This window comes from Equus przewalskii, chromosome 25 (assembly GCF_037783145.1).
Source record: "Equus przewalskii isolate Varuska chromosome 25, EquPr2, whole genome shotgun sequence".
Classification (NCBI taxonomy): Eukaryota; Metazoa; Chordata; class Mammalia; order Perissodactyla; family Equidae; genus Equus; species Equus przewalskii.
The window spans coordinates 11,613,926-11,632,480 of NC_091855.1; the positions used below are offsets into that span (position 1 = coordinate 11,613,926).

General features: G+C 40.5%; 1 protein-coding gene across 3 annotated transcripts in view; it reads left to right on the forward strand.

Moving 5' to 3' along the window:
* Positions 1 to 362: 362 nt before the first annotated feature.
* Positions 363 to 18,555, forward strand: part of FUT8 (fucosyltransferase 8) — a 275,062-nt gene continuing 256,869 nt past the window's right edge. For 2 of the 3 annotated variants that reach the window (XM_070594009.1, XM_070594008.1), the window contains exon 1: positions 363 to 497. The gene's annotated coding sequence lies outside the window, so the exon portion shown is untranslated. The remainder of the gene's footprint in view (positions 498 to 18,555) is intronic. The other variant, XM_070594010.1, reaches the window with a different exon arrangement.

Here is an 18,555-nt window from a genome sequence, read left to right on the forward strand (position 1 = left end):
TGTACATTTATTAATGTTATTAGGCAGATTGCAATCTTGGCAGGCCTCTTAAATCTCTTCTCTGTGATCCTTTCCATACTCGGCATGGAAAAGGCCGCCGCTGTTTGCTCTGGGATAAGTACCCAAGGCATTTACTTAAAAATACCCAAGACTAGAGAAATAATTCTCCTGTCTTTAGGGCACCATTTCGACTTTCCGCGGCACTGCGCCCCAGGGCTTGGGATCTGGGTCTGGAGGCGACAGGGAAGAGTTCTCTACGGGAAGCTCATCCTCCGGCGTGTGATTGGTCGGCTCACACTCCACTCACGCGGCTCGGGCCTCTGATTGGCCCCCGTAGCACCCCCCCCACCCCCCCCCCCGCGGCCCGCGACTACTTTGTGTACCCGGGTGGCGCGCTCGGGTCCTCCGGCTCAGCTCGCCGTCCGGGCTGGTCCGAGCTAGCTCTTCGGCCCACTACTCTGCACCGCCTTCGCCAGGAATTTCCCGAGTCCGAGCGGGTAGGAAGCATCCTAGGGAGAAGCTCCCCCCCGTGTTCTCTTTCCCGTACTGAATAAACTTCCGCCTCAGAGGCGCTGTCGCAGCCGCGGGTCGGGGGAGAGGCCAGGCATCTAACTCAGGCCCTCGTGGGGGGTCTTTCTGCCGGGGCGAGGGCGGAAACACAGCTCTCACAATAAGATAGGGCTTTGCTAGGCGCATGTGGGTGCGATGCCATTCTATGATCGTGCTGCAAGCTGCAGCCGGGTACCCGGACCTGGGCTGCAGGGGTTGGGCAGCAGTGATCACTCCTAAAAAGTAGCAAGGAGCCTGCTTCAGATCTCCAGCACCAGTGCTCCCTAGGGCCGCGGGCGAGAATACGGCATTCCCTGGAGGTGGCGCTCCCGGGAGTGGGGAGCCCGGCTCGACTCGCGCCCCCTCAGCCTCCGGCCTGCAGGCGGTAGAGGGCGGCCTACGCTCGTGTTGGAGCCGGCGGCGGCGCGCGGAGCTGCTGCCTGCTGGAAGCTCCCGGTTCCGCTGTGGCCCGCGGCTCTGCCTGGCGCTGGATGCTGCGGCTACGCTGTCCACGGGCGCAGCGAGAAGGGGGCGGGGAGAAGCCCTGGCACATGCCAGGGTCGCCGTAGGGGGCAGCGGCCGGCGCATGCGCGCCCTCTCCCAGCAGCCTGGAACGCTGAGGGGCGCGCGCCCCCATCCGCGCGCACGCCTGCGCTGGCCGAGGCTTCCCCGCCTGCGCTCGTTGTCAGAGCCGCTCCGGCGCGTGCGCGCGTTATCTCGGGCCGACCCGAGGAGTCAGGTTCCCTCAGCTCCAGGCCCCCGCCCCCTCCCAGCCCCCAGCCGCCCCGTCCCCTTCCTTTCGCGGAATGGGGCCGGCGCCGCTCGGGGTCGCGCGCCCGGGACCCGGCTCGCGCTCGGTGTCGCGCTGTCAGCGAATGCCCGGCTCGCGCCGCCTCCCGCTCTCGCTCAGTCAGTGGCGCCGAAGGCTCCGTTAAGCGGCGGTGGCGGTGGTTCCTGTTTCCGTTTCTTCCTCTCCCTTCAGTCGGGAGTAGCATCCTCCACCCAGCCACCCCTCCCGCTCCCCCGGCGCCGGGCAGCTGCGGCTGAGGGCTGGGGCGGCCGCAGCGGCGGCGACTGGGGACCGGCGGAGACCGCTTCTGCAGCCGCCTCGGGTAAGGGGCCGTTTGGGAGCCGGGCCCCGCGCGCCTCGGGGTCTGGGGCTGGGCAGACGCGGGATCTGCGGAGGCTCTGGCGATGTGGTGGGGGGCTGTCGTTGCTCTTTTTCCCCAGGCGACCCCCGGGCCTCTAGCTGCAACTGCTGCTGCTTATCCAGCGGCTCCGGGAAAAGTGGGGAGGGAGCCCCCGGGACGCTCCGGCGGTGCCTGGGCGCGGGCCGGGGTGAGGGGCGCCGCCGCTGCCCTGGGCGTCGCGCATCCTCGCTTAGGGCAGGGGCCGGAGCTGAGGAGAGAAGGGATGGGGGCGGGGTGGGAGGTGCCCCTCTTTCCTCCTCTGCACCTACCTGCTCTCTCGCCAGCAACTCGGTCCTTGTGGTCACAGGCTGTGGGGAGGATGCCTGTGCGTTTTGGGCTTTCGGGAGGGGATCTCGGCTCGGATCAGGGAGTGGACCCGGACGAAGATGCGCTCCCAGCGAGGGGCCGATGCTAGGGCGGTGAAAGGCGCGAGAGCCGCTGCAGCCCCCATTTGGTGTGGAAATGATGAGCTGGCGGCTTTGGAGTATCTAAACTTATTTGGGAAGATTAGATGAGTCTATATTTCTTAGTTAAAAGAGCTTTGTCCTGCAAGAGTGGGTTGTCGGGTGCAGCACCTCTTCTGCCTCTGTGGGGATTGCAATCTTCAGCCACAGAACGTCAGAGACGCAGTGTATTTCTTAAGTTAAATGGCAGTGTCATGGTTAGGGTTTATCCCTGGTGAGCATTTTGCGTTTTGCCGTATATTAGTCTTTTGACTGAGGCCTTGGATAAAGGAATGGAAAGGTGTTTTTTTCTTCCCGTATTTGAATTAACTTACAAGTTGACTTACGCCAATTCAAAAAGGTGGACCTAGGAGAGCCAGAATCCCCAGTAGGCAAACCTCAAGGTAACGCAAAACCAATTTCTACAAAAGTTTTCCATCACTTTAGAATTAAACTCATCACATGTAACTGACTGAACTTTGGCTTGGCTCTCTTTAGAAACTGTAGGCAAGGCTTCATTATCGTTTTTTCCCCGTTGTTATTTCCTGGGGTTAAGTGCATTTTTTTCTCGATTAAATTTAAATTTTTATGTTTTTATGCATAATTCTTTTAAAGGGTGCATCAGGTAGAAAACATTTTAGGAGAGAAATTATTTATGCACTACAAAGCTATACTGAAATAATGGAGTAAGTTGTGTTCTCCCTTCTTTAAAATAATTTGAAAGTAATGTGAGATCCTATGCCAAATAATAAGGCCCTGTACTTTGTTAGCCTCGTGAAATATACCACAAAATGTGTATAGAAAGTCTTAATTACTTGGTTTATAAATACTACAATAGTAAGGATAAGGTTGGAGTTCAAACATTTGAAGATTTGATTTTATAGCTTTGTATGTAAAAACGTAGCGAGTTAGAAATGAATAGGCAGTAAGGAACATAGAAGGTGGCTTGGAGGTGTGGATTTCCCTTGTGCTGCTTTATAAATTGAGAATTCTATTTGAATTGAAGAGCTGAACAGCTGGAATGAAACTTGCATAGATTGCAGAAACAGATGCAAAATGGTGTCTTTGACAAGTAGTGAGTTAACATGAAGAGTATATTGTTGTTTATTAGGAAAGTGATTCAAAACAATTTCCATAAAATATAGCCCTGTATAGATTGTATTTTAGGATGTTCTTAAATGTAAAGAGTCCCTTGCAGGTGTTTTTCCTACAAGTCAGTTCTATTTGAGATGTATGGAATTGAAAAAACAATAATTCTGATTACATTCTGTATTGTGTGGTTGCAGATTTTAACTAGTTATTTTAAGGAATTGGAATGTCTTTCGAAATGGTGAATTTTGAAATTTGCTAGTGGCTTGGGAAAACTTGTGTTCCTTGTTTATTTTTTTAGGTGCAGTTATATTAGTAGTTTGGTCTGGAGGGGGAGCTAGTGTCAAAGCAAAGCATAGCTTAATATATGTTTGAACTTTTAAAAACACCCCAAACCAGATTTTTATGACCAGAAGAAACAATTTTTAAATAAAAGAGTAAGGGAATTGACACGGGCATATATCTGCATATAGTTATTTGTGGATTATATGTATTGTGTGTTACAAATTAGTTCAGAAATCTTTTCGTGATCTGAAATAATGGACAGTAAATGCTTAGGAGTTACTGAATTTCTCATTTAAAATCTCTGAAAATATGTCCCCAAACTTAGAGTGTGTGATAGTAGTTTCCTAACCTTCTTGTGCGTTGCATCAAAAGGGAAGGAGTATATCTTGACTGTTTGTGCATGTTGCATGTTCTTAAATTTTTTCTTTATGATATTTACAGTCCTAAAATTTCAAAAAAAGCTTCAAGTAGAGACTTATATGGGCAAGGATGTCAATTGTGTAGTAAGATAGGCATTTATCAAAAGTAGAGATACTTTCAATAAAGAAAGGGACCCTTCAAACATCTGGAGAGCAGGATCTCAAGGTCACTTTAAGAAGTGTCCCCTGCACTGTAATGTAGTAAGTCCAGCCAATCTACCAAACTGAACTTGTGACTTTGAATAGGCAGCAGTTATTCTTTGGTCTATGGCACTTTATTTAGATTTCTAAACCATAATCAGTTAGGTATGTGAATTTACTTCTTACGGTTCACATATTTTTTTAAATTCAAAGCTAAAAATTGATAATGTGTTTATTGAAATCATTAGAATATTTAGGTTTCTGAGGCTAGTGGTTGGGCTGTTTGTTCTCCATAATGTAAATAGAATTTCAATGCTGATAAAATAAAAAATAAGATCCTTTAGAAGGAATGACAATCTCTGAGATACAAAATAGTGAGGTGTTTACCATATTTAAGGAGTTAATGCTATAAATTAAAGTTTTATAAGGCATGCCAGAATATTTTCATGTATCTTTTCCCATTTCTTTAATAGTTATTTTTGATTTATTATAAACTGAATTCAGTAAATCTCTTGGTTTAATTAAATGGGAAATACTCCCATTTCATATTATAGCACATTTATAAAAGTAAAAGAAAGTGTTTCCATTTTATAATCATAAGAGTAAATATAAAAATAGGCATGTAAATAAGTTTCTTTGCTTATAAATAAAAGAAAACTAAGATTCTAAACAACTCTGAAACTTAAGATATTACTGTTATAATACCTTTATACCCTGCATCAATACTGGTCCTATTGGTGCTTTTCAGATGAGATCCCAACTTCTAGTTTTCTATAGTCAACAGTATTCTAGTAGGTACAGCATTTAGAGGACAAACACAAGATTTTCTTTGGTTCTCGAGTTAGTGATTCTCTGGCTTATATTTCTGTACCGTATAGTATATGGTTTCTTCGTTGTTTGAACTGTTATTAAATTATAGTTTGCTGTAATGAGATAATTAAACTTGTTTAAACTTAAAAGATATTTACAACAGATTTTTAAAAAACCTTTTAAAAATTACCAACAGAAGAATATTACATTGGGATGTGTATGTGTTTAAGATGTATTTTTTAACAGATTAGTCTCAACCTTCCTTTCTCTGTACATTTTATCTCCTGCGTACATCTCCCCTTCTTCAACCACTCTCCATCATCCCACAGTTCTCTCTTTGGAATAATTAGGAATCAAACCAATAAAGCAAACTATATCACTCACCTGTTTAGTCAAGGTTTTTCTTACTTGATTAAATGACTTTATATCAATCGCTACAATATTCTAAGCATATAACCCGTATAAACTTTATACGGTACTGTACATTTTCCTTTCAATGGAAGAAGAGCAAATGGGGCCCATGGGATTATGTCATATATTTCAATATAAGAGTTGCTCATACTCGTTACAGAAAGCAGAGCTATAGGGTTAATTTCAAAAGTTTTCTTTTCAGAAAACTATTTGCCAAAACCTAATACCTCACTCATCTACTACTTTTTAAAAATATGTTTTTGTGATAGTTCTTTTGGTCAGAAAATGACGTGTGAAGGAGAAATATGTTTTGAATTTTAAGTTTTTTAAAAAATTGACAAATTATACCAATATGAGGCTAGTACTGCTGTAGTTCAAATTTGTCGTTACTGTTCTCTTCTCTTTTGTTTTGGTTCTACAGTAATATCTCTTCACTGAAGCACGAATACAGCTTTAAAGATCACTACTGAAATGCCTCATATATTGTCGTATCTTAGAGCTTGGGTTTTTCAGATTTATTTTCTGAGGGGATAAACTGAATAAACATGACAACAAATTTATGTTAAGAAGATCAGACTTAACAGACTTACCACAGTCTTGATGACTGGTTAATGTAAATAAAGTTCACATTATAAAATAAATAACAAAATATTGATAGTAATCTTAGATGTAAATGAAAAATTAAGCTAATGTTTATTTTAGAATCTGAGTTATGAGAAACATTACATGATATAAACATTTTTTTTGAGGAAGATTAGCCCTGAGCTAATATCTGCCAGCAGTCCTCCTCTTTTGCTGAGGAAGACTGGCCCTGAGCTAACATCCATGCCCATCTTTCTCTACTTTATATGTTGGACACCTGCCACAGCATGGCTTGACAAGCGGTGTGTGGGTCTGCACCTGGGATCTGAACTGGCAAATCCTGGGCTACTGAAGCGGACCACGCCAGGCTAACTGCGGCGCTACAGGGCAGGCCGCTACATGATATGAACTTTAAATGCTATGACTTTCTCATTATAGAACACCAAAAGTGGGAGAAGAATGACAGTGGGAGAGTCTTTGTCTTACCTCAAGCATACAGCTAAACTAAAATGAACGTGTTCAGTTAAGATTGTTAATGAACCATGAATGAGTTTTAAATTTTTATTATTTTTATGGCTGGTTATTTATATTATATCCCTTAAAAGAGATATCCAACCCCATTAATACCTAGAGCCAGACTAAATTTGCCTGTAGAAAAAAAAATATATGCAGACCATCAAACTGTAAAAACATACCAATGTTATTAAATGACTTAAGTCAACATTCCATAAGGTAGTTTTTAACATTGTTTTTATAATTTTCAAATATAATTGATTGTAATATCTTGATTAGTGGTGAAGGTAGAAAAATACAATTTGTAGCTTCTGTATTATATCTTTTGTCTCAGATCTTAGCTGTGTTGGGACAGTGACGGGAGGGAGATGGAGAGAGGCGGAGGATCATAGCAGTGGTGGATGAGCCTGCTTTGTTTGGAGGTGAGGGAGGTTTCTTCTTAAGTTTTTCTCTCTCCCCCCACTCCTTCTCCCTGTTTATCATCCTCCCTCTCCCAACAGTGGTAGGAAATGTGGGATTTGACCATCTTTACAGGATTTTTTTTTCTTAGAGTTCTTAGATCATTTCTAGGTTAAACATTAGCTTTTATGTAACAATAGGTTTATTATAATAATTTCATTTCCTTTTGATGCAGTAGGCAAGAGACTAGAAGAATTTCAGTAGGTGTAGGGTTTAATATTATTTATTAAAAAATGATTTTGTAACTCCATGTAAAAAGTGATAGGGGAGAGGCTGGCCCAGTGGCCAAGTGGTTAAGTTCACGCTCTCTGCTTTGGCGGCCTGGGGTTTTGCCGGTTGGAATCCTGGGTATGGACATGGCACCGCTCATCAAGCCATGCTGAGGCAGCCTCCCACATGCCACAACTAGAAGGACCCACAACTGAAAATATGCAACTTATGTACTGAGGGACTTTGGGGGAAAAAGGAAAAATAAAATCTTTAAAAAAAAAGTGGTAAGGGAGATGTTGGTTCATTGTTAAGGGTCCTCTATCAGTCACATTATTGTTCTACCTAATATTTAATGTATCATAATCCCCTCTTCCAGTTTCCTGGAATGCGTTCTTATGCCTCCTCTGTTATTTCTGTCTTCATTTATGGAGTTTCTAACTACAAGGAATTGGTTTTTATTTTATTTTATTATTTTTTTTTGGTGAAGAAGATTGGTCCTGAGCTAACATCTTTTGCCAGTCCTCTTTTTGCTTGAGGAAGGCTGTCCCTGAGCTAACATCTGTGCCAGTCTTCCTCTACTTTGTAAGTGGGACGCCACCTCAGCATGGCTTGATGAGTGTTGTTTAGGTCCGTGTGCCCAGGATCCAAACTTGTGAACCCCAGGCTGCTGAAGTGGAGTGCGTGAACTTAACTACTACACCAGTGGGCCAGTCCCCAGGAATTGGTTTTTAGAACATCTTTTCACCTTCTTTGTGTGCCTCATTGTAGTAACATAATGTAAAAAAAAAAAATGTTGTGTCCATTAAAGAGAACTTTTTTTCTTGCTGAGGAAGATTAGCCCTGTGCTAACATCGGTGCCAGTCTTCCTCTGTTTTGTTTGTGGGTCGCTGCCACAGCAGAGCTGATGAGTGATATAGGTCCGTGCCCAGGATCTGAACCTGCAAACTCTGGCCTGCTGAAGCAGAGCACACGAATGTAACCACTATGCCACTGACCTGCCCAGAGAGCTAACTCTTAAGGTAAAATGAACAGCAGTGTTCTCCATTCATGGGAGTATTTATTGTTCGTAGATTTAAGCCAATTATTGTGAAAAGTTCACAAGGACGAATTGCGTGTTTGATAATTAAGACCGTAATTGTTTGGGATCTGACTGATTCAATTTCTTTAATACATGGAATTGTACTTGTACCTGAAAGAGAGAGATATTCAGTAGAGACTGTGTTATGTTTTTCATGTCTTGAGTTCTTTGAATAACTGCTTAAATCATTAAGTTACCAAATGTCAAAAGATTGTAATTTTGGGAAAACCTATTCTTTAAAATTACCGCTTAAGCCAGGGTAAACATTTTGCTTTGTTTTTATAAGTTTAAGATTTTTCTTTCTCTTTTAGAAAGTTTAGTGAAACCCTAGGGCTTAGGAAGGTGGTAATTGAAATTCTTGAGGCCAAAAGGTCTTTCCTTCTTAGCCTGGTAAACTGAGCCTCAGCAGCATGAGAAATGTAGGTTTACTAAGTAATCCTGACTGCTTCCTGTGACATAATTACAGACATCTGGGCCTCCATGAATTAAAACTGTTTATTTTTAAGGCCCATGTTTTTAAGGTTCAAACTGTAGAAGTATCAGTTTCATACTGCTCATAGGTGTAATGCATTCATAGGATGAGAGGCACAATGTTATTTTTAATTTGTAAGTAAACAAACAATATGCTCAATGCTGAGTAAGCTGAAGAGATGTATACATAGTAAGGATGCACAAATAATAAACTAAAGAAAATATGCAATGAAGAATGGTTCCTTTTAATAAAAAGACTCTTAGTGTTTAAATTATAATGGACAAAGATATCATGAAAATGAAATGGCCGAAGAATTCTGTTTTGGAGCAATTTGTCAGGCCAGGTGACAGATAAATGAGCACGTCCTCTGTTCTGTAACTGTCTGCAGAGGCTTAGAGCAGTGAAGATCCTCCCTGAAGGAAGTCATGATAAATAACTAAAGTGTTTGCACAGGAATTGTGCGCCGTTCCTGTGTGTATGTTTGTGCAGTACCTGCTCCTTTCTGTTTCTGTGGCAAATGTAAGGTTGGAAAGTAAGGTACCTAACTTCAGGGAAATCTGAAGGGAAAAGGATCTGAAGTTTGGAAAAAAGCTGTTTTTTTATGTTTTAATGATAACTTTTGCACTAAATTTCCTTAGAGTCTATGGACTTAAAGCTAAAATCTGAGTTCCTATTTAGTAATTTCTTGAATAGTTTTGTTAAAGTATAAGTTATATGCCGTAAAATTCGCAGGTCAAGTTTTAGTACATAGATACAGTTGTACAACAGTTATCCATTTTAGAACACTTTCATCCTCCGAAAGCCTCCCGTTTGCCTGTTTGCCCAGTCCCTGCCCCAGCCCCAGGCAACCACTGATGTGCTTTTTGTCGCTGTGGTTTTGCCATTTCTAGAAATTGGACCGTAATGGAATCATACAGTATGTAGTCTTTTGTGTCTGGCTCCTTTCATTCAGTATAATTGCGTTCATTAATTTGAATGAATGGATAAAGTAGAACAGCTTTCAACTTGGAGTCAGGAGACTTGGATACCAGTGTTGGCTCTGCCTCCAAACGTGTGAACTTGGGTACACCGCTTGTCCCTTCTGGGTCTCTGTTTCCTTCTCTAGAAAATGAATTGTTTTGATTTTTTTCTATTCTGATTGTTGTAGCTGGGTAGATGTTCACTGACCTTTTCCTAGAATGTATCTCAACTTTTCCCCTTAAGTATAGTCACTGTGTTTTTTTTCTTCTGAGTCAAAATGTGGCTTATGGTCTAACAGATCACTTAGCAATGGACAAATTTGGAACTGTCTTGAAGAATCAAGATGGCTGATTAAACTTTTCTTGGGCATTTCTTAGTTCATGTGTATAGCTTTGAGAATAGGAATAATCTTAAATGCTGAGTTAATAATAAAGATTTTTGAAGAGAATAAAGGCAAAGTTGAATAATTCTCAGAGTTAGAGCTTCAAAAATGATTGAAGCTTCTTATGAACATATGAGAAGAGTATGCTTTTTAGTTGTTTTTTTTGTTGTGGGAGTAGAAGTTGGGGTGAAGCAATTTTAGTTAAGTTTGAGCCAAGTTAGGCTCAAGGCAGGCAAATGGAATTAGACTGTTTTTCAAAGAAGAACCAACAGAAATGTATGGCTGCCATTGGGAAGACTGTCCTAGGGCTCATCAGGAGACAAAGCTGACAGGTAACATTCAGGTAACAAATTAGGAAAAGAATGCATATACAGGGAATTAAAAAATAGGAGTGTTCGTGTGTATATGGATGTGCTTGTAACAGGAGTAGATAAGTGACTGAGTAGGCTGGTGTCAGGTATATGCCAAAGGGGTAATGTTCATTTTCAGTATAGTATAAAAGAAGGGCATTGAATGACAACTAGCTGAATTTAAAAATGAGAGTGCTGTAATTACTTTCAAATATTCAATAATTTGACTCTTAGAAACCATCAGTGCTTCTTACGTTACCTGTAATAGTAGGAAGTATGACTATAAAGTGATTGAACTTTTATTTTTACCCAACATATAAGAATTGTGTGAGAGTGCCGGCCTGGTGGCGCAGCGGTTAAGTGTGCACGTTCTGCTTCAGTGGCCCGGGGTTCGCCAGTTCGGATCCTGGGTGCAGACATGGCACTGCTTGGCAACCATGCTGTGGCAGGCGTCCCACATATAAAGTGGAGGAAGATGGGCACGGATGTTAGCTCAGGGCCAGGCTTCCTCAGCAAAAAGAGGAGGACTAGCAGTACTTAGCTCAGGACTAATCTTCATCAAAAAAAAAAAAAAATTGTGTGAGAGGTAACCCCTAGAGCAGACACTATGGAGGAGGAGAATGTAGCTATAAATACATTTTTTTTTTGAGGAAGATTAGCCCTGAGCTAACCACTACCAGTCCTCCTCTTTTTGCTGAGGAAGCCTGGCCCTGAGCTAACATCCGTGCCCATCTTCCTCCACTTTATATGTGGGACGCCTGCCACAGCATGGTGTGCCAAGCGGTGCCATGTCCGCACCCAGGATCCGAACCGGCGAACCCAGGCCGCCGAGAAGTGGAATGTGTGCACTTAACTGCTGCACCACTGGGCCAACCCCTATAAATACATTTTAATGATGGTGTCAGTACAGCAGCATAAGAATATTTGTTTTATGCTGTATAGTAACACTTTTTGTTCAAAAGTGGTATTTCTAATTTAGGTAAACCACTTCGTGATAACCAGAGCTATCCCCAAATCAAACATATTTAATGATTGAACATTTGTCACTTTTGACAATGATATAAAAATTGTGTTAAGACTTTAAAGGTGTTCCAAAAGTTGGATCCCAAAGCTTTGCGTGCAATGGCAGTGTTCTAGGGTTAAGTATAGAGCTTTTTAAGGTGACTATTTTTATGGCAACAATATTCTTTTGAATGTGTGCTATGCCATATTTTAAATGTCCCACTGAATTGGTAATCCATATAAAGTACCTAACTATGAATTATATAATTGGAAAAATTTCAGTGTAAAGGAAAAGAGACACTTCTTTCTATAACTGCTGAAGCTTCAAAATATTAAAGATGATCATTATTCATATTTTCCCAGGGAATTTTTATTTTTAATCTAATAATAAATGAGCAGCTGTCAGAAGATATAGCCATTTCTAAGTTTAGAACTCCTATTCTTTTTGTAGTTCTCTTAAATACTTTAAGAAAATAAATATTAAGGATTTCTTGAGTAATCAGATACTTCTTTGATATTTAAGCAAAGCATCAGAGCCAGACTAGAACCATATTAAAGCAGTAAAAATGATTAATTTAAAAGTTTTATAACATACAAAGAAAAAGTGGAGTAATACACAATGGAAAAGAAGACCTACAGAACATCATTACCTCAGATCAGATATAGAAGACTGTCTCTACAGAAGAAAGACAATCAAATCAGATCAAATCAACGAGAGAATTGTGTCCTGCTGGCTAAGTGAAAATGAAATGAACAATTAATTAGAAAGTATGTTCCAAAATGCTGGCTTATATTGTTAACAATTCTCTTCTACTTTCTTCCTGCAGGGGCTATTTCAGACCTTTTCTGTCCCCTTCCTAGCCCCCGATTCCAGTATACTGCTCTCAGACTTTGTAGGTCATTTCAGTTCCTTTTTTTTTTTTTTGGAAAAGAGTAAGAAGATTAAGACCATCAGACAGAAGCTTCTTCATTTTTGCTTTTCTTTATCTCTAAATCATGTAATTTCCCCTCCTCTCTACCGTGTGGTGTCAGGGATGTGTCCTTTAGGCTTTCCTGACTACTTCATGGCTACTTTTTTATCTCTTCTACCTGTTAGAAGATATAGGTTCGTTAGTTAACTCCTTTGTCATTTTCTTTTTTTTTTTTAGGAAGGTTAGTCCTGAGCTAACATCTGATGCCAGTCCTCCTCTTTTTGCTGAGGAAGACTGGCCCTGAGCTTACATCCGTGTCCATCTTCCTCTACTTTATATGTGGGACGCCTACCACAGCATGGCTTGCCAGGCGGTGCCATGTCTGCACCCGGGATTGGAACCGGTGAACCCCGCGCCGCCGCAAAGCAGAACGTGTGAATTTAACTGCTGCGCCACTGGGCTGGCCCTCGTTTATCATTTTTATTTCAATCTTTCCTAACAACATCTTTCATGGCTTAGAAAAAAAATCCCGAAACCCAAAGAACACCTTTTCCTATTCTTTCTTCTCTCTTTCCCTTTTTTTTTTTTTGTTACCCAGCAGCCCAAAGGAAAAAGCAATATCGGTATTGTTTCCATTTGGCTACCTTCTTTTTCACCAAAACTGTGCTCTCTGTTGTTACCAGTGACCTTCTGAATTGCCAACAGGGAGCTTTTTTCAGTCTTAATTCTTGCTTTTTACTTCTTCAGATTTGACACTGTGAACCCCTCTATCCTCCTTTCTCTTTACAACTTTGTAGTCCTCCTGGTTTTCCTCCTGTTCTAGCTGCTCTTCTTTTCTCTTACAGAACTTGTTTCTTAGATATTTGCTTACACATTTCTCTTAATCTAGATTCTGTTCCTTGTAATGTTACCTGGTCCTTAGGCTTCAACTAGTGCTTCCTTCAGGTGACTCCCATTCTGTAAGTGCCTGAACTTCAGTTTCTAGCTGGAGAGCTCCTCCTGTGTGTCATGCCATCAACTCAGCATGCCCAAATCTGAGTTTTCTTTCTCCAAAAATGTATTCTTTCTAACTTTCCTTTCTGTCTAATTTGCTTTATCCCTCCCATTGCCCAAACTTGAATTCAGAGTCATCTTTGAATGCCGCATCAGATCCATTCAGTTGTCAGCATGAATTCTGTTACTACAGTGTTTCTCTACTTCATCTGCTCCTTTTAGTTTCATTATTTACTGCAGAAATTTAGGTTCTCGTTACCACTAACATATAAATAATCATAATTTGGTAATTGCTATGATAGAGGGAGAAGATGCAGAGGTGGTTCCACTAGGGTGTGATGGGTGGAGATGGCTGTATTGAAAGGAAGTGACATTTAAGCTTAGCATCAAAGAATTAAGTAGGGGCATTCCAGGCAAACACACTGAAGAAAGACTTCTTAGAAGTTTATTATACGTTGTCAACTCTTAAGACTCTTGCTTTAATCCTTCGTGTTTTTCCTATTGGCCTAGCCTCTTGCCTTTCTTCAGATGTTGATGCAGATCAGTGAGTGAACAATGTGAAGCCAGAGTGACACAAAGTAACATCTATCTTTATTACCTAGCATTAAATTAGTAGAGTGGTAAAATGTAAAGTGGTGAAAAGTGAGCACTACCTGCATTGAAGACTTGAAATCTGACTAAAATTTACATTAAAAGCTGTGTTTAAGGTTCCTGACACTTGGAATGTAAATCTTCAATGGGCAGCTGTTTTTTCACTCTACTTAGATATAGCTTCATTTTTGTTTCTACCTCTTTTCACACATGTGTGATTGCCCTACAGTAGGGCTGGGTAGTATCTTTGTATTAATAGCCACTAATATGGAGAATAAATTAACTGAAGGCCACAGCAAGTAAAGAGATAACTTATTATTTTTTGCTCCCTTTGAGAAACAAAATGTTTTGTGCTTTTAAAATGGGAAGCATTAAAAACAGCAGCAACAGTTTTAAAAAGGCTTAAACAGAAAAGTGACTTACTGACTTTGTAAGTAGGAAGAACACAGGTGGAACAGTCCAGGAACAAACCACATCCAGGAATTTAAGTGATGTCTTCAGGTTGCTCTCCGTTTCCTGACTTCACTTCTTTCTGTGCTTTGGTCTTATTTTCTGCGTATGTTAGACAGCTTCTTTCATGGCAGAGATGCATGGCCTCAGACTGCTAAGAACTTACAGTTTCTGAAGGAAGGCCTTCAGTGGTGCCCATCCTTGGTCTAATCACTGCAGGGAATTCTCATTGGCATGGTTATCAGGACCACATAAAATGAGGGACAGTCAGTTCCCCAAAGAATGAAAGTACTATTAACCAGAGAAATGGGAGAAGGAATGTGAAGTAGGTAAAAACAATGTATAGTCATTATAGAAGAGGAGGAAAGAAAAGAAAGGAGTGGCAGACAGGGAAAGAGAAATGCATAAATAGGAAAGAGAAGCAGGTGAAGGAAAGGGAACTAGTTTTAGTTGAGGATTTACTGTGTGGTAAGCCTTGTGTTAAGCATTTTATATTTTATCTCCGCAGCTCAGTGGAGGCACCTGTATTAACTCCAGAGGATAACCATTCCTACAACTAGTAGTTCTTAAAACCCTTTTCTTTATCTCTCATTCTTTTTTCATTTTGGCATACTTCCTTTATTTTTCCATACATTAAATTTTTAAAAAAACTTTTAAATTTACATACAGTAAAATTCATACTTGGTGATGTATAATTCTATAGATTTTGACAAATGGATAGAATATGTATCCACCACATTATCAAGACACAGAGCTCCTTGTGCCCCTTTGTGATTCCCCTCTCCCTGCTATCTCTAGTGCCCTCGTTAACACTGGTCTCTTCTCCATGGTTATGGTTTTACTTTTTCCAGAATGTTATATAAATAGAATCATGGTTATGTAGACTTTTGGGTCAGGCTCTTTCACTTAGAAAATGCATTTGAGAGTCATTCGTGTTGGTGCATGTATCAGTAGCTTGTTCCTTTACATTGCTAAGTAGTAGTCCGTAAGAGGGATGCACCATGGTTTGTTTATCCATTCATCTGTTGAGAGATGTTTGGGTTGTTTCTAGTTTTTGGCAGTTATGAATAAAGCTGCTATAAACATTTGAGAATAGCTTTTTATATGAACGTGTGTTTTCATTTCACTTGGGTAAATACCTAGGAGTAGGATTGCAGAATCATATGGTAAGTGTATGTTGAGTTTTATAAGAAACTGCCAAAATTTTTTCCAAAGTGGCTATACTATTTTGCATTCCCACTGGCAATGTATAAGAGTTCCAGTTGCTCTACATCCTTGCTAGCACTTGACGTTGTCAGTTTTTAAAAATTTTTACTAAAAGAAGTAGGTATCTATCATTGTGGTTTTAATTTGCATTTTCCTGATGACTAGTAAGGCTAAGTATATTTTCATGTGCTTTAAAATACCTTTTTCTTTAACATTTTGAGAATACTTATCTGCTTTTTAAAAAGTGAGTGCAGTTTTGTTTTGAATATAGAACAGTAAATGGCCTTGACAGGGCCTTTGACAAGCATTTGAATTATAGCTGGTACATCACACAATTGAGAGGACACCATTCACATTAAAAAAAAAATGCTCTCTGGAGTTGCACAGTGCAGCAGTCCTGACTACATATTTACAGCCATTATCTAGAAGATTTATCAGTGTTTAGCTTCCTTCGAGAACTTGAGTACTATCAAATGATGCATTTAAAAATCATTTTTCAGTGTTTCTCTGAAATGAAATTTTGTCCAGGAGCAGGTTCTGAAGAGATGCCTATGGGCAATATGTCTTATGGATCAGACTTGGGAGACAGACAAACCTATTTCAGATACTCAACTCCACTATCTACTGCATGAGTGACCTTGGGTATCTTATCTAGCTTCTTTGAACCATTTCTTTATCAGCAAAACAAGGTTGATAATATCTCCCTTTTGTGAATGTGGTAAGAGTTATTAATAATGCATGTGAAACACCTGACACAGAGTAGATGACCTCAATTTGCAACTGCTTTTGCATCTATTTCTTACCACTGCTTAATGCTGATTACCCAAAAGGCATATCCAACAAAGGCTTAGGGTACCAGCAAAGGAGAGGAAAAAGAATTTGAAAAAAAAAAATTAAAAGCACTTAATATTAAAAAAAAATGTTTGAAGTATTAATCAGGAAATAAGAATTTTATTGGACTAACTTAATCTTAGTATAGTATTTAATAGGGTTATACTGTATAAGTATGCTGTATAAGTGAAGGTTACTCTTCATTTCCGGACTTCACTCTATATTTTCTGTACCTGGGGCCTCTAAAGGTCTTAATTTGGTCCTACCATCACCACTCCTGCCACCACTGTATCATGCCTGTGTTAAAGAAAGACTTTGTGAAATATATCACCTAATGTTTAGGGTCTTAGAAATGCAATTTATATGTTTGAGACAGGAAAATATGTGAGTGGATACTAGTTGACATCATTAGTTCTGTCCAGTAAAGTGAGAATATTTGAAGTCCCAGGGCATTTAATGATTTTGTTAAACCTTATAATTTCTTCATGATTGTTCTTGTGATTCCATAGGGATTACAGTAAAATCCTTAAAACAGCAAGGAAGGAGAACCAGGGAGATTAGTTCTGCTTTGTGGATATGAGGAGAGAGGTTTACCAAACAGTGGAGTGGTAATGGAAAAGAGGAGTTTAGGCTTGTTTCTGGACCTGTGAAGTAACTGAAAAGTCTTAACTGTAGAAGAGTGATGGTGTGATTTTGTTCTTTGCTTGTTTTTAAACTCTTTCTCTACCTTGGTGTTTTCTGTTTGTTAAACATGTTGGTTTCATACGTCTGTATAGTAAGGAAGTTTCACAACTCAAGCCAAATTATTTTGGTGCACACTTTTGTTATTTCTCAAATGGACTTTTTTTTCGGTAATAATAGGAAGAGTAGGAAATACTCTAAGAAGTAGAATTAAAGGTCCTTCTCCTCTTTCTCCATTTCTTCTCTCTCAGGTAAGTAATAGATCAAAAATATTTCATTCTAGCCATTTTGTACCTTGAGTTTAGAGAAGGAAAGTTTGCGTTCACATCTCCTATCTTCATCTACCTTTCTTGCCTTTGACCTGTTATGACAGAGTCTCTGTTTTTCTCAAGTTAACAAAACCTAGATATTTAGTGGGCACTAGCTCTACTTCTGAAAGACTAAGTTTCTGAGGTTCTCTTGCAGCTAGGTATAACCTTATGAAAAGGTTCTGATCAGTGATATGTAGGTGGAAGTATGCGATACTTCCCGAAATTCTATTTAAAGGAAGAGATGTACCCTTCTTATCTTTCTCTTCAGCTGCCAGCTTTAGCCCATGAGGACAGGGGCTATACTCTAGGGATGGTGGAATGGAGACCTGAACGCTACATTGGTGACATGGTAGAACAGCCCTGGATTCCCTATTTTTCAGATTATTTTACGTCAGAGAGAAATAAACTTCTGTTTTATTTAAGCCACAGGTAATTTGGGTTTTTCTGTTTTGATAGCTGAACCTAGTTAGCCACCCTCCCCCTTCCCCCGTCCCCACCCCCCCCCCCACAAGGGAACTCCCCTTCTCCTGCTTCCTGGTCTGTGATTGAACTCTTGGTGTCATTTCACTCTTCCGCTTCTAAAGCCGTGAAGTCTCTGCTCCCAACATTTTCCACGATATTTGTTCACAGGCAGAGCATTGCAGTTAGAAGCTGCTGTAGATGTTAGTTCTGTACTTGCTAAAGTTTTAATTACTTTAAAGAAACTTTTTAGACAGGAATATAAAAGAACATGTAAGTGCACTTATAGATATTTTATTTGCTAATGAAAAAAAATAGAATTTCTAAAAAATAATGTATAGCCGTTACGTCCCCTGCATCCCCCGCCCTCCAGTGGCGGTAGACATAGATTGATTTGGTTAATTAGCCACCAGCTACTCCTCCAGTGATTATATGTAGGTCACTGATAGCCCCTTCTTCTCTGCCTCTTTTGGAGAACTGCTCATACTCTAGTTACATGGTCCAAATCGAAGCTGGTTACCATCACAATTATTGTTTCAAGGATGATTATGTGAGATGAGCAAATTCTAGCTCTGTTCTGGGTTTTTGGAACTGCACCTTGCAGGGAGAGAGGTCCTCTCTAGTCTTGAGACGGTAAGGATGTGGAAAAGCTGCTTTAGGAGAGTCATGCTAATACTCAGAGAGAAGCAGGAATAGAGATGGAGGGAAACAGTCCAACCTTTTCCTCAGAAATCTGGGCTAATTAGAATCACTTTTGTAGTAACTTCTGATAATTTA